Here is a 16,672-nt window from a genome sequence, read left to right on the forward strand (position 1 = left end):
CTAAACCTATTTCTATCAAATTGGGTCAGGGCACAAATAACAAGATGACCACCTGAGTGCAGCTCCAAACAACATCACAAGGGTGTGTTATTCATATCACTAAAGTAAATGATTAGTGGGTCACTGGTGACATTGATGTCTTGTAAGAAATTAATCATTTAACTTGGAAAATTTTGGAATCTTCATATAGAAGATTTTATATGAAGGGCTGTTTTTATATGATGCTTCCATCATATAAAAACAGCCCTACTAAGGCTTCTGGGTAAGAGGAAATAGGCCAATAATTAACATACGCTGTACACTCACTGTGCCAGGCTGTTTGCTAGACTCTTCATAGATGTGCTCTGATTTAATCTCCACAAGTCTGTAAAACAGATTTTATGCTCACTTAGCTGCTTGAGAAGTCAGAAAGTTTGCGTAACTTGCTCAAGGAAAGTCATTTATATTTTCATTAAACACTTTTACACAATCGTGGTCAGAAGGCATGCTTAAAGTTGGCAGCAGATAATCAACTTTCATCTTCTCTTCACCTGGGAAGGGGAAGAAAAATTATTTGCTGCCTCTGAGAAACCACTACTATTCAATCTGTCATGCACTGACAAAACTGAAGAGACTAATTAGACTAAGATCAGTGCTTTCCTACAAATTAACCTCTCTATGTATTGGCTGTCATGTTGTTCCTCCATGTAATTTTTCAGGAAATCTGGAGGAATTCTGGGGCATCCTAAGTGACATAAACAAGGTAGTGGTTTGCAAATATTTTACTACCAATATTAAGAAAGTCCCATTTTGGGTAATCTCTTTCCTAGTCTTCAACATCTGTGTTGAGTCATTAAAATGAAGAGGAAGAAATTGGCATTAAGAGGTGCAATGGGAAGAAACAGTGACTATAAACTACAGCCAGGAAGTAACTGAAAGGCACTTTGTTACAAATGCAATGATAAAGAAGTATGGAGAGCACCAGTCTATTTTAAAACTAGATACCAATGTGCAGTAGGTGACTCCCGGATGAACTCGCTTTAGGTTAGATGGTGAACAGACTGAGGTTTACACTGTAGTACTTACCTATAATTATTATTTGGATTTTTTTAACATAAAAGGAAACAGGATATAGTTATGCTGCAATAATCCACTTATATACTGTTTTCATTAATTCTGTCTAAGATAAGAAATGGGAGGGTGTGAAGAAGAATATTCTTCAGTCAAAGCTTTAAATGAAAATATGTCTTGTTCGGGGGCTTCCGTGGTGGCGCAGTGGTTGAGAGTCCGCCTGCTGATGCAGAGGATGCAGGTTCGTGCCCCGGTCCGGGAAGATCCCACATGCTGCGGAGCGGCTGGGCCTGTGAGCCATGGCCGCTGAGCCTGCACGTCTGCAGCCTGTGCTCCGCAACGGGAGAGGCCACAACAGTGAGAGGCCCGCGTACCTCAAAAAAAAAAAAAAAATGTCTTGTGTCCCCACAAGTAAGATTAATACAATGATCTGGGATTTTTAATGCATATATGAAACACTGGAAGTCTGGCACTGGCAGATTTCAAAAGTAAAAGAGTAACTTGACAAACCTAGCAAAGATCTGATCTATGTGTCCAGCTGGGCAGTGTGTTCAAAGAAGAATAAATGTTTTTGGCTGACTTTCTCCAGGACACACCTTCACTCTGAAAACTCCTTTAGTAGAAACAGACTTCCCACTCATCCCATGCCCTCTGGCAAACTCCTGCTCATCATTCAAGATGCAAAAAAAAAAAAAAAAAGAAAAAGAAAAAGACAATACAAAATTTTCATAGGATTTAGAGCAACTGAAACTCTTATATTTTGATGTTGGGAATATAAAATTATGCAATAACTTTGGAAAACAGTGTGGAAATTCCTATAAGTTAAACATACAATTACCTTATGTCTATTAAAAAACTCATTAAAAAAAAATAAAGATGCATCTCAAATGTCACGTCTGCTGTGAAGCGTTCTCCAGCCCCAAGGCAAAGGTTTGTGATCTCTTACTGAGTTCCTTTGGTCCCCTGTACAGGATACCTTTCCCACGCTCTAGCACACCATGTTAGCATCAAGAGTGGTCTGCCTCCAGCACATCATCCCACTGACCCTGGGATGACTCTAGCGACCTGAAGGGTTAGACGTGGGATCTGTTCCTCATTCAACATCCAGGAAAATGATGTGCACACTTAGTAGAAGGCTTCTGTTCAGTACAGGGCAAAGAAGTAGCTTGCAAATAAATGTCTGTTCGTGTGTGTGTATGTTGTCCACTAGGTTGTGAGTTCCTTGATCCCCGGTTTTAGGACTTATTTATTTTTTTGTAATCTTTGCTTATATAATACAGATTACATGTGCCTCATACATAAATGTATGTTCATGCAATAAACTTCAGTGAAAACAATGTAACCACTCTCTTCTTCTAAAAATGCCATTTCTCAAGTCTCTATTTTCTAGAATCCATCCAGATTTTTAAATGTTTTTATTTTTATTATAACTGAGGGAGCTTCCAATTTTTTTTTTTTTTTTTGCGGTACGCGGGCCTCTCACTGTTGTGGCCTCTCCCGTTGCGGAGCACAGGCTCCGGACGTGCAGGCTCACGGGCCCAGCTGCTCCGCAGCATGTGGGATCTTCCCGGACCGGGGCACGAACCCGTGTCCCCTGCATTGGCAGGCGGACTCTCAATCACTGCGCCACCAGGGAAGTCTGGTAGCTTCCAATTTTTAAGGGAACCTGAATTTATATTTCCAGCTCTGAGCTCCAGGCACACATAAGCAACTTCCAAGTTGACTCTCCACTTGTATTTCTAATAGGCATCGCAAGACTGTCATGGCCAAAACAGAGCTATGGATTTCACCCTCACCCCACCCACAAAAGTGATCCTCCTCACTTTTCCCATCTCAGTATCTTCAATATGTATCTTGTATCTCCAATCTCAAGTCTGACCATGGCCATCACCCTGATCCAGGCCATCATCATCTCACCTGAATGACTTCCAACTAGTCTCCCTGTTCCCATGCTTGTCCCCCTAAAAGTTACAGTGCCCTTCAAATAGTAATCATATCATGTTAGTCCCACACTCAACAGTCTCCAATCATTTCTCAAGATACTTAGAACAAAATCCAAGCTCCTTCTCAGGAGCTCCAATGTTCAAAACAATCTGGACCCTGCCTGCCTCTCTGATTTCATTTCCTACCTCTCCACCATATTCATGGGGCCCACGCCCCTTTCTGTTCCAGGAAACTGCCAGGCCGTTCTCCTCTGAGGACTCTGCATTTCTCCTCTTCACCCCCAGTGCACTACCAGGTTTCTCCTGCCCGCTCCATTCTAGGCATGCCAGTCTCAGCCTAAGCACTGGCTCCGTAGAGAAGCCTTCCCTGGACAGCCCTCTAAAGTAGATCTCCATATGCTCTCTAGAACATGCACTATATTGTCTGCTTTGAAAATTATTTTGTTCATTGTCTAACCCCGCCCAACCAGAATGCAATCTCCATGAGAGCAGGGACCTGGCCTGTTTCATTCACTGCTGTATCCCCAGCTTCTTGAATGGACAGGTACTTACTTGTGGAAAGAAGAGGGAGGAATTCAGGGAAAAAAAAAAACCCACAGTGCCAATGGGAAGCCTGAATTTTAGTACAGTCATCAGGAAGCGGCTGTTCTGTAGACACATGATGCTTTCTTTGTTGTCAGCCACAGGAATAAGCGAGGACTACACACAAAGAACAATCCAGTGACAAATGTGCAACAGTTTGCTCTGTGGCGGCATCCCCAACACCGAAGTTTGTCAGTGTGCTGGCAGAGCAGATGTTCTCCAAACTGCCTGAAGGGCCAACACAGCTGTGTTGGACACGTGGCCTGCTCAGAAGAGAGTGGGCAGGACTTCACCTCATAGAATAGATTCTCACTGACTGAAAGCACTGTAGCAGACACAAAACATGCTGTACCGAAGAGATAGCCCGACCTTTCAGTACAATGGAAAGAGGCTGAAGAATTTATCTATTTTAGAAATTAGGAATCTTGATTCTACCCTGACCCAAAGCTGGATCACCGTGACTACTTAGCTCCCACTTTGGATACATAAACCTTTGGTTTCTCAAATTATGACCTCCTGATACTGATATCACAGCCCTGAGCCCCTCGAGACACAGCTAAAATGGTGTTTATATACCAAAAATACTCCAAAGGCCATCCTACAATGAATTTCATTGCTTTGGGACATTTTAATGTCCAATGCAAAACATAACATAATCTGTGTAATGAATATGTGGTAACTGCTCATCCTTGTAGAATTATCAGAGCCACCAGCATGGTACTAACCACACAGCAGTTACTGTGGCTGTAACTCCTTAGAGACTGATCCAGCCTCCTCTGTAGAAGCACATGATATACTCTTAGTTGAGAATCTAGAAGACTGTTTACTCTCTCCCTCCGTCACCATCTGCCTCATCTAAAGATATCTAATTTTTGGCTTTCCAGTCATTTCTAGGGGAATTAGAAGTGCTTATCCTGCTTCTGGTTGAGTCCTTAATTTCATATGGTGTGGAGGAAGCATGTGGCCTTTGAAATCATGCACACTGGGTGACCTGGACACTTCTGCCATCCATGATTTCCTCTGGTGTTTGATATCTCTGTATTTGGCCCTTCCATGATCAGCAAGTCACAGTTGGGCCATCACCTATCACAAGCAGGAAATGCTTCTCTGTGAAGTTCCTTGTGTCACACAGCACACCTGATAGTGACAGGGGCTATGGTGGAAGAGATCCACCTCGAAGTTCTGTGGTGAGGTTATTGGAGCAGGGGAATGTGACTGAGAGTGAAATGAAGGACAACATCCAGTGGAGCCAAGTTTTGAGATGAGACAGGAATTCAAGCTCTGGAATAAAAATGCCAGATTTTGCCACGTACTGGCCGTGAGATATCAGATGACTAACAACTTCTGTAGTCTCCATTTCTGAAAATGAGAAAAAATATAGCACCTACCTTGTAAGCTGCTGAAAAGGATTAAATTAAGTAATATATGTGAAGGGTTTAACATAGTCCTGGCATATGGTAAGTAGGTCAATAAATCTTGGCTTTCACTTTAGCAATACAGAGAATTTGAATTTCCAGATGCCATCTACTGATAAATGGTGATCAAATGCATCATTAGTTATAGTTTGACGACTTCATTGGAAGGATTTGGTCAAGAAAGTCCAAGGTTCTTCCTGCCCTGTATTTCCAGTATTCCTGGAAGGGTTAGAGGAAGGAGGGAGTGTGCCAGCAGAGGCATTATTCCACAAAACCTGGGAGTCTAATACACAGGTGCCCTGGCATGGGTACTATATGAAAAAGTAATGACAGAAATACCCACTTCATAGGATAACTGTAAGAATTAAGTGTGATAAATTATTTGAAACTACCTGGAGTCTAAGAAGTCATTTTCTTTTCCTCTTTCCTTTGCATGGCTTGGAAAATGTTTAAAGTTTTTATGTGGTAGCTTAGAGAATGTTTTCAACCTAAAATCTAAAGAGATTGTTTCTTTCCATGATAAATTCTTGGAATGCTATTGTTTATTAAACATTTTTTTCTACTAATCTCCCCTTCCTTTTCACTCTTTGATCCTTTCTTTCCCCCATAGACCCTCCATTTCTCACATTCCTTTAATTTACATTTTGTTGCAAAATCCTGGTGCAAGAGCTTTATTGTGGCACCAATCACAGAGTGACTTTTTTAAATGGTCAGTTTCTACAGAAAAGAGTAGAATCCTAGCAAGATGCAACCTGCCACACTCTGATAGACACCCTTTTCTGAATTAAAAAAATGGCTCTTTTGGTATTCTATGCAAATCAACTTGAATATAAGTTGGAAACACATTTAGCTGTCTCCTCAAGCAAACATGTCTTTTCAATGTCAGAATTCTTGAAAGCCCTTGAATAAAAATTCACTTCCCTCTAGAGTTTTATTGATGTATTTTTAATATTGCTATATTTCTTTTATTGTTGCATAAAAAATGCATTCTAATTTTGTTTGTAGTTTATAATAAAAAGGAACCAAGGGAAAAACTAGTAAGAGTCTATTGAAAGAGTTAAATCATTTCCCTACAGCTTTCCTAAGCGGAACTGATAGTCTTAGTCTGACTTAGAGAGCTGGAATAGAAAGGCTGCCAACATCTGTTTTGGTCAGAGACAGATAAAAGAGACTAATTCATAGCGGGAATAACCCATGTACGGCATTCTGTATTCCATTACCCTTTTCACAAAAAAATACGCATGATATAGATAGACAGATATATTTCTACCTAAACTTTTCCACAGTGAAACGAAAGAAAGGTGAAAGGCTCAAAAGAGTTATTACTGATTTATTTACCTAGAATGAAGCCAGGAGGCATGGCACATCAACAGTACCACCACCACCTTGCAAGGTTGGGTCTCAGACATTTAGCAAAACTGATCTTAAAATCTAAAAATACAGAAGTGAAAATAACTTTTCAAATAGCTGTGGAAACATAGGTCAGTGCTGACATGAACAACTGAAATGCAGGAATAATATAAAGCCTTCATTTTATCCATTCGTTTCAACTTTCTCTCCATTAAAACTAATTCAAGAACTGCTAACACAGAGCTAGTTTGAGACCCTCTTTTCTCATTATCAGCAAAGGTGCTAACAGGCAGGCAATAGAAGTAGTAAGCTATCTGGAAAACTGATGAAATGCGTAAGCCACACAGAAATAATCAGGACTTTCCTGAATCAAGAGATCAACACCAGAAGAAAAAAAGAATTTTGCATTTGACATGAGTGCAACTGTGGAGGTGGGGAGCGAGATTTGGTTTCTTCGGTTGGTCAGTTGGTGGGCTGGCTGGGGAGGAAGACTATCAGATCCATTTCTTACCTAAGAATCCACAAAAATCCCTCAGTACCCAGGGTCATCACGAAATTTGTTTAACTCTGGATTTACTTCAGACAAGTAGTTCAGGTTTAAAATCTATTTCATTTTTTGACATGAATCTTTGCATGATTGAAACAGTGTTGTGATAAGTAGAAGGTTTATGATATACTTTTGACAATGAACAGGAAAATCTTGAGTCAAAGCAGCCCAGTGGATGAACTACATGCCACAGTTCTGACATCCAGAGCCTGTGATTCCCATGAGAGGAAAAGCCCCACCTTGGATACTCCAAAAGCAAAGGGGATGGGCACTCTTGTTCTTCTTGAGGTTTGAATTCTCTTCTCCTACTTAAAAATTAAACATGAGCTCTTCATGACTAATCCTACTCTTTCACTCTTCTACCTCTTTCCTTCTTTCTTTTCTTCTTGGTCCTCTTTTTCACCCTCCCTTTCTCTTTGATTGCCTTGGAAACTGGTCACAGTCTAGGTGGGGAATATGTCTTATACCTGAATACTGGAATTCAAGCTCATTGGGGGCTGAGACTGTACAATAAGAAACAGAGAACATGCTCAAATAGGCACTTTAAATATAAAACCAGGACCACCCCAAGGTCCCATACTGAGGAAGTAGCTATGTCAGAGGGGAAACACCTCTTGCAAAGGGACGGTCAGGTTGATGTGGTATATTGTTTCTTATACCTCAGAATCTGAAAACATTTGCTTATGAGCAACTGTCTTGTTAAATAACGAATATAGTATTTAATACTCAGAACATAGTATAAATGTTTTATGTTTCTGAATTCTTTAAACATCTAGAGCCTTAATTAATCAGAACTCAGTGAGATGGAACATTATCACCACCCCACCCGCCCAGAAAAATTTTTTTTAGAACTTTTTGGTCATCCCACTTAATGAGAAAGATATAAACTTTAAGTGACTCACAGAGACCACAGACATGATTGATAAAAATGTCTCCATGTGCGCTTAAGACAGTATACATTCAGGCCAATCTCTTAAATCTTCTACAGGCAGAGCATACAATACTGAACACATTCGTATTCAGAATCTTAATCCTGAAGCAGAACAGAGCCATGATAATGGAAGAAATATTAATATGTTCTCTGTTCTTACTAAAGCAAGAAAAACTGCTACTGCCCTTCAGAAAGACTTTCAACAAGAGAGAATATTCTTTTTTCTTTGCATTCCAGATAATTGAATTTCTTTTTTCATCTGCCAAAGAATGTCAGTGCTCTGATCCTTCTAAGAAATCTGGGAGTAGTAGCCTGGAATTATTTATGATTTATGCCTACTGCCATCAAGGATTTGAGGCCTGGAAATCAAAGAATTGATATGACCAATATGCTAGACTCTACCCTTGACTTTTGGACCAAAGATGTGTGCTTCCTTTACTCTAACTGTAGGACAAGAGACAGAAAGTGATAGGATGACAGAGTTCGAAGGGACCTTTACTACTGGAAACTGTAGATCATTTTACAGAAAACTAAGTCGCAGAGAAGTAAAATAACCTGTCTAAGGCCAAAGAGCTCATCAGCAGCAGAACTGGGAGTAAAACCAGGTCCCCTGACTCCAAATGTTTTCCCACTGGCCCAGACAATCTTGCCTCTGTTCAGGAATTGTTATCAGGGTGAGACCATTTTGTAAAGTCTGTGAATGCTGGAACATGCCCTGGAAGTACAAAATATTATCCAATTTTCCCTTAAATACCAAGTTCCCCCTGATACTTAGACTAATACATAGGGCACCTGAAACGGGTCATAAACCAGCACCTCAGCTACCATGCGGCCACCACCATGTTCTTCCTTTCCCTGGCATTGTCCCTGGGGTTACTGTCCCTGGAGAAGCCATTGATCAAATGGGGTCCAACGAGGCCCTGCCTCTGAAAGCATCATGCCCACCATTAGGCTTCCAGGTTGCCTTCCCTGGGTGGTGAGGGTGGGGAGCGGTGGGGTAGTCTGGCTCCTATGCTGTGGGCCAGAGCTGGTGGCACTGGCAGATACCAGACTGTTCAGCTGGGGGTGTGGGTGCATAGAAAGGAGGGATAATAGGCTGTAAACTTAAGAGGGCCTGAAGCATGTGTTGGGAGATGGAATATGGCCCCATGGTTCCAGGGTACCAGAGAAAAAGAATGCCACAGGAAAGCAGCCCAAAGAAATAGCTGGATCTTTTGCTTTTCACATGGAGTCTTATGATGAATAAGATCCACCCTTAGGGCCAGTGGGGTGATGGCTAGAAAGACTACCTCTTTCTTCCCTTCTGTACCACCTCAAGCAGGCCAGGTACCTATGTCCCTCACTTGTGCCATAGCCCCTCCTTCAGTATCTAACACAGGGGAAACTTCGGCTCTGGGAAAACAGAGGAAAACTCCAAACATGAGTAGGAAACAACTTTATTTGTGGGTGTGCTAGAAAAAGTTTAACAATCAGCTCTCTGGGGGAAAAAATAAGTATACATAAGTTTAGTATAAATTTTACTGATATAAAGAATGTGTGGCTATAATTTATAAATATAATAAAATATATAAACCTGTATTATAAATTCTACATAGACAATTGATTTCTCACAGAATGCTTTCCTTGATTTTTATCTAAGTTTTGTATCCTTAGCCAACCTACGGTTGCAATTATCAAACAAGTATAATTTTCACAGGAACATTGGTTAATATTTTCATGTGTCTTAAGGAGTAATAAACAACTAAGACATATATAGTAACCACACTTGTTCATTAGTAACATAAGCAACTTCTTTGCTGAATCAGATAATAGTGTTTGAATACTGGAAGAATATTTCCTCAGTTTGGGGGACTATTCACAATGTAATGAGTACAGGTAAGACACCTGATTAAATTTAGTATACATTATTATTATTAACATTTTCTCCATCACTTTCTCAGGTCTAAATAATCAACAAAACAATAAATCAAGCCCTGATTTGTAGTCAATTTCTGTGATGTCAATACTGCCATCAAGCTTATTTCAAACCACCTATGTGATGTCACTGAAGGTGGGGTTGTGAAGAGACACACAGCAGCACACTGTTATATGACATGTCCTCTGTACAGGTATGACAGATGTAAGTGACCTCAAGAGCAGAGTACATTATATTGAAAAGTAGTAAAATAATTAGAAAGTGGTAAGTTTAGGGTATTTGCTACCTTTGTTTTTAATATAACTTATATAATTGTTAGTTTATATAATTTAATTTTAAATAGCGGTTGTGTTTGATGGTTGGCTCACAAAATTCCTAAAACCTTAACAATCAGCTCTCATAAGTTGGTACTACCTGGCTCCAGCACTCCACTGAGGGGAAAAGATATTCTTTGGAAAACTAAGTCTCAGGAAAAAGATTACTATTTCATAAGATATATGTTCATATTAAGTTATAAAGCCATTTATTAAGAAACTGAATTTTCAAAACCCTTATCCAGTGAGTAGATTTGACATTTCTGTCCAAGCATGTGTGGAGTTAGATTCCTCCATTTCCCCCACAGCCTTTAACCACCCTCACCGACTTTCCCACAGACACCCACTGCGCAGAAGGGATTCATTTAACGCATCTCATGAGAGCTTCACCTTGTCCTTTCCAAAATAACTCTTTCTGGAGCCAAATTTTTAGTGTAATTTATTCCAAACCTTTGATGGGGAAACTTGTACTTTTGAAGCTGTTCAGATCTGTAGCCAGAGAGGAGCTCCTGGACCACATTGGCTGTTACAGCTACAGATGCTGTGGCCAGCCCTGACGCCCAGGGACAACACGTGGGTTTATAACATTCCTTGAGGGATAGCTGATCCATAGTCTATAAATGAATGCATTATGCTTATCCATGTACGTGTTTTTCATCTGTGACAGGTATTTTATGGACTGGAGGCTTCATTTAAACGTTACATAATCCTCCCTTAATAAGTAATGTGAATATTCAATATAACTGAAACAAGAAAGATGGCCTTCGTTTCAGCATAACTGGTTCAAAAATGAAAGAACTCACCACAGACTAGAGCCTCATCATCAAAAAGATCAATTACGTTAGAAGGTACGATCACACCTCTATCACAGTGTAATCATAATGAAAGAAACATAAATGATGTAAGGATTTTTGCCTTTTTATATGGTCATCTTGACCTCCTCAGACATAAGAAGTTAGAGAAATACACCATGGGTCAAATTACTAATTTGGCTTAACTAAAAGCAAGGCCAAGATGAATCAATTAAAAATGCTAAGTTACAAAATACTTTTTACCAAACACATTTAAAAAATATTAGTTTGCATTACCAACTATCAAGTAGAGCTCTTACATCCATAGTTTTAATGTGTGGGAGATTAATGTCAACTAGGGAATCTGTAACCTAATCTTAAAGAATTTGTACCTGTAGCATTTAGCACAATGTCTGGCTAAACCCTCAAAAGGAGTTTCAAGAATGAATGAATTGGGGGGAGGAGTCAAGATGGCAGAGTAGGAGGACAAGGAGGTCGCATCTCCTCACCACTAGGGCACCTACCAGGGGCTGGTGGAGGACCTCAGACACATAAAGGGACAGGAGGAATCCCTGCATGACCTGGTAGGACGTGGTGGTGAAGGAGGAGGGGGAGGAAAAGTGGAGGTGGGATGGGACCGGCACCCCTGAGGGGTGGCTGGGGGAAGGGAGAGTTTCCCATGATCAGAGGGGCACACCCACGGTGCGGGGATCAGCAGGGATGGGCAGAGACCTTCAGGGGATTGGGGGATCGGAGGGGAATACAGACAGCATTTCCCTCACCTGCTCAGGCTGGGGAGCCTACTGGGGTCCTGGACCTGAACTTCCGCCCTCCAGGGCACCCTCCAGCCACGCTGAGCCTAAGCCCCACCCCCACCCCCTAAGGCCTTTGCTGGCTGTGCCCCTGAGACTAGGGACCACCCCCCCACACCAAGGCTTATTCTGGCCTTTTTTTTTTTTTTCTGTTGTGGTTCTGTTTTGCCTGTTGTCATTTCACCTGTATATTTATTTTTTCTAATATAGTTTTTATTTTTCTATTTTTATTCTTTGTTATTTTTCTGCTCCTTTTTTTTGTTGCCTTTTTTTTTTTTTTTTTTTTTTTGCTGTGCTACATGGCTTGTGGGATCTTGGTTCCCAGGCCAGGGGTCGGGCCTGAACTCCTGTGGTGAGAGCGCTGAGTTCAAACCGCTGGACTAACAGAGAACCTAAGACTCCAGGTAATATTAATTGGTGTGAGGTCTCCTGGAAGTCCTCATCTCAGCACCAAGACCCAGCTCCACCCAACTGCCTGCAAACTCCAGTGCTGGATGCCTCAGGCCAAACAACCAGTAAGATAAGAACACAGCCCCACCCATCAAAAAAATGAGACCACAAAAAAATATGTTACAGACAAAGGAGCAAGGTAAAAAAACTACAAGACCAAATAAATGAAGAGGAAACAGGAAACCTACCTGAAAAAGAATTCAGAGTAATGATCATGAAGATGACCCAAAATCTCAGAAATAGAATGGAGGCATGGATTGAGAAGATACAAGAAATGTTTAACAAAAACCTAGAAAAACTAAAGTACAAACAAACAGTGATGAACAACACAGTAACTGAAATGAAGAATATGCTAAAAGGAATCAATAGCAGAATAATTGAAGCAGAAGAACGAATAAGTGAGCTGGAAGATAGAATGGTGGAAATAACTGCCAGGGAGCACAATGAAGAAAAAAGAATGAAAAGAAATGAGGATAGTCTCAGAGACCTCTGGGACAACATTAAACGCACCAACATTTGAATTATAGGGGTCCCAGAAGAAGAAGAGAAAGGGAAAGGGCCTGAGAAAATATTTGAAGAAATTATAGTCAAAAAATTCCCTAACATGGGAAAGGAAATAGCCAACCAAGTCCAAAAAGTGCAGAGAGTCCCATACAGGATAAACCCTAGGAGAAACACACCGAGACACATATTAATCAGAGTAACAAAAATTAAATTCAAAGAAAAAATATTAAAAGCAGCAAGGGAAAAGCAACAAATAACATACAAGGGAATCCCCATAAGGTTATCAGCTGGTTTTTCAGCAGAAACTCTGCAGGCCAGAAGGGAGTGGCAGGATATATTTAAAGTGATGGAAGGGAAAAACCTACAACCAAGATTACTCTACCCAGTAAGGATCTCATTCAGACTCAACAGAAATCAAGAGCTTTACAGACAAGAAAAAGCTAAGAGAATTCAGCATCATCAAACCAGCTTCACAACAAATGCTAAAGGAACTTCTCTAGGTGGGAAACACAAGAGAAGAAAAAGACCCACACAAACAAACCCAAAACAATTAAGAAAATGGTAATGGAAACATACATATTGATAATCACCTTGAATGTAAATGGATTAAATGCTCCAACCAAAAGACACAGACTGAATGGATACACAAACAAGACCCATATATATGCTGTCTACAAGAGAACCACTTCAGACCTAGGGACACAGACAGACTGAAAGTGAGGGGATGGAAAAAAGATATTCCATGCAAATGGAAATCAAAAGAAAGCTGGAGTAGTGATACTCATATCAGATGAAATAGACTTTAAAATAAAGACTGTTACAAGAGACAAGGAAGGACACCAAGAAGAAGATATAACAATTATACATATTTATGCACCCAACATAGGAGCACCTCAATACATATGGCAAATGCTAACAGCCATAAAAGGGGAAATCACCAGTAACACAGTAATAGTGAGGGACTTTAACACTTCACTTACACCAATCGAGAGATAATCCAAAATGAAAATAAATAAGGAAGTACAGCTTTAAATGACACAATAGACCAGATAGATTTCATTGATATTTATAGGACATTTCACCCAAAAGTGGCAGAGTACACTTTCTTCTCAAGTGCCCATGGAACATTCTCTAGGATAGATCACATCTAGGGGCACAAATCAAGCCTTGGAAAACTTAAGAAAATTGTATCAAGTATCTTTTCCAACCACAACGTTATGAGATTAGAAATCAATTAACAGGAAAAAAACTGTAAAAAACACCAACACATGGAAGCTAAACAATACACTACTAAATAACAAAGAGATCACTGAAGAAATCAAAGAGGAAATTTAAAAATACATAGAAACAAATGACAACCCAAAACCTACTGGATGCAGTGAAAGCAGTTCTAAGAAGGAAGCTTACAGCAATTCAATCTCACTTCAAGAAACAAGAAAAATCTCAAATAAACAATCTAACCTTACACCTAAAGCTACTAGAGAAAGAAGAAGAACAACAACAGCAAAAAAAAACCCCAAAGTTAGAAATCATAAAGATCAGAGCAGAAATAAATGAAATAAAAATGAAGAAAATAAGAGCAAAGATCAATAAAACTAAAAGCTGGTTCTTTGAGAAGATAAATAAAATTGATAAACCTTTAGCCAGACTCAGCAAGAAAAAAAGGGAGAGGACTCAAATCAATAAAATTAGAAATGAAAAAGGAGAAATTACAACTGACACCGCAGAAATACAAAGGATCAAAAGAGACTACTACAAGCAACTCTATGCCAATAAAATAGACAACCTGGAAGAAATGGACAAATTCCTGGAAAGGCACAACTTTCCAAGACTGAACCAGGAAGAATTAGAAAAAATATAAACAGACCACTCACAAGTAATGAATTGAAACTGTGATTATAAATCTTCCAACAGGGACTTCCCTGGTGGCACAGTGGTTAAGAGTCCACCTGCCGATGCAGGAGACACAGGTTCGATCCCTGGTCCGGGAAGATGCCACATGCCGCGGAGCAACTAAGCCTGTGCGCCACAACTACTGAGCCTGCGCTCTAGAGCCCGCAAGCCACGACTACTGAGCCCACTTGCTACAACTACTGAAGCCAGTGCACCTAGAGCCCATGCTCTGCAACAAGAAAAGCCACCACAGTGAGAAGCCTGTGCACTGCAACGAAGACCCAACGCAGCTAAAAAAAAAAAAAAAAAAAGTTTGTAGTTTTACTTATGACACTAATTTTTTAAATAAACATTTCTCTATTAATACTATTAAAATTCAGGCCTTCACTAAATTATCATATTTTCTATTATAGGAGTTGATAACTAAGAAGTTACAGTACTCCTTTTTCCTGTCCAGAGTTCATTTCCCTTTCTGCCATTTCCCTGATGTTCTCTTTGGAAACTGTCTCTCCCCTTCTCACAGTGTAGTCCATCAGGCTACACTGAAGTTGACTCCAACCTCAGTCCACAGATGGGCATATGATCCAAACCTGGCCAGTCAGAGCATTCCATCCTGCTGTCCATAGTAACTGGTTTGGGGATGGGCATGTGATCCACACTGCACCAAAAAAATATATACCCAAGACTTTTGCTGGGACTATTATGAGAGAGATGTTCTCTTTCTGTTAGTGTGCTAATCTGGTAGGTTGTAAACCTGTGTTGATGGTAACCACCTTCAGCTTAAGGAAAGAACCAGATCAGGAATGAGCCAGTGCAGGAGAATGTGGAGCTGAGAGCTGGAAGAAGACAGACTCTCAATGGATGACATTATCTGCACCTGCACAGTGACTAAATGCTGCTCTACTCTTCGACTTTCCAATTTCATAAACCTGTAACTGAGATGGGTTTCTGTCACTAACAACCAGATGAGTCTATTCTACAAGCTTCTCTATGCTTTTCAAAGCATGTTCTCCTTGTTATATTTTAAATCCCAGTGAAAGTACACAGGTTTCTTCAGTTGACAATATGTATAATTTAAACTCTTGCTAACCCTTCCGAACATTTTAATTAAGGACTTCAGCAATTCAGAAAGCCAAGAACTGAGTTTTTATAGAACCTACAAAGAAAAGGTTTTTCTGTGTCCCTTGATGGCCTCAAGAAGCTAAGACAGTAAATAACTCAAATCTTGGAAGACTGTTGATTCAAGAAATCCTTTCTCCATACAGGGCTCAGTGTACTGGTTAAATAATAGCCATCACCACCAAAAACAGGGATCTAGAAATATGGTGTTAGGGTGGCCAGACGTACACAGATTCACAAAATGAAAAACCCAGAAGATTGCCATTCTTCTAGGATTCGTGGAATGCCTCACAAAACTCTTCTCTTCAAAGGGAAATTTTAAGAAAACTACTCCAAAACAATTTATCATCCCAAATGCTGTACTGTGGAATCAGAAAGGATTATAAAGGTGTGGAAAGAGGAGCCCTAAACTGGATGTGGTTCCTACTTCTGGTGCTTGCCATCTGTGTGATCCAGTATGTTAGCTTCAGTCTCTCCAGCTAGAAAATGGGGATGCTCTTCCTCATTTCTGCCTCATGAGAATCAATGGAGATAGTGTACTTTAAGTGCTCCAAGAGCTCTATAAATGAGCTGTCAACTATCATTTTCATCAACATATTAATAATATCATTGTGTTTATTGACAGAGTTCACATACTTAAAAGAAAATTTGGTGTGGTAAGCAGTTAGTATACAGGGTATTTATCCACAAACTCCCTATCTATGTACCTGAGACAGACTTCCACAGGGTCTAAGCACCTTGCAACAAGAGGATAAATAGCTTGGGTGCTCCTCTGCTTTGTGACTTGTGCTTAACTGTGGGTGACATAGTGAATCTTGCTTTTCTATGCAAGGCAGTATGTTAAGCGCTATCAGGGTTACAAAGGTGTGTAAGACAGTCTCTGCTTTCTAAGAATATAGAGGCCAGCTGTAGAGCCAAACATATCTTATACCAAGCACAGCATGAGTGCTAGAACAGATGGGCAAGCAAATGGCTATCTCAGTGGCAAGTAAGAAGTGATTAAATCTAGTTAACCTTCATCAAAAATGGGCATTTCCACACAATTTTGAAAATGGC

The sequence above is a fragment of the Hyperoodon ampullatus genome (genome assembly GCF_949752795.1).
Source record: "Hyperoodon ampullatus genome assembly, chromosome: 1".
NCBI classification, from domain to species: Eukaryota; Metazoa; Chordata; class Mammalia; order Artiodactyla; family Ziphiidae; genus Hyperoodon; species Hyperoodon ampullatus.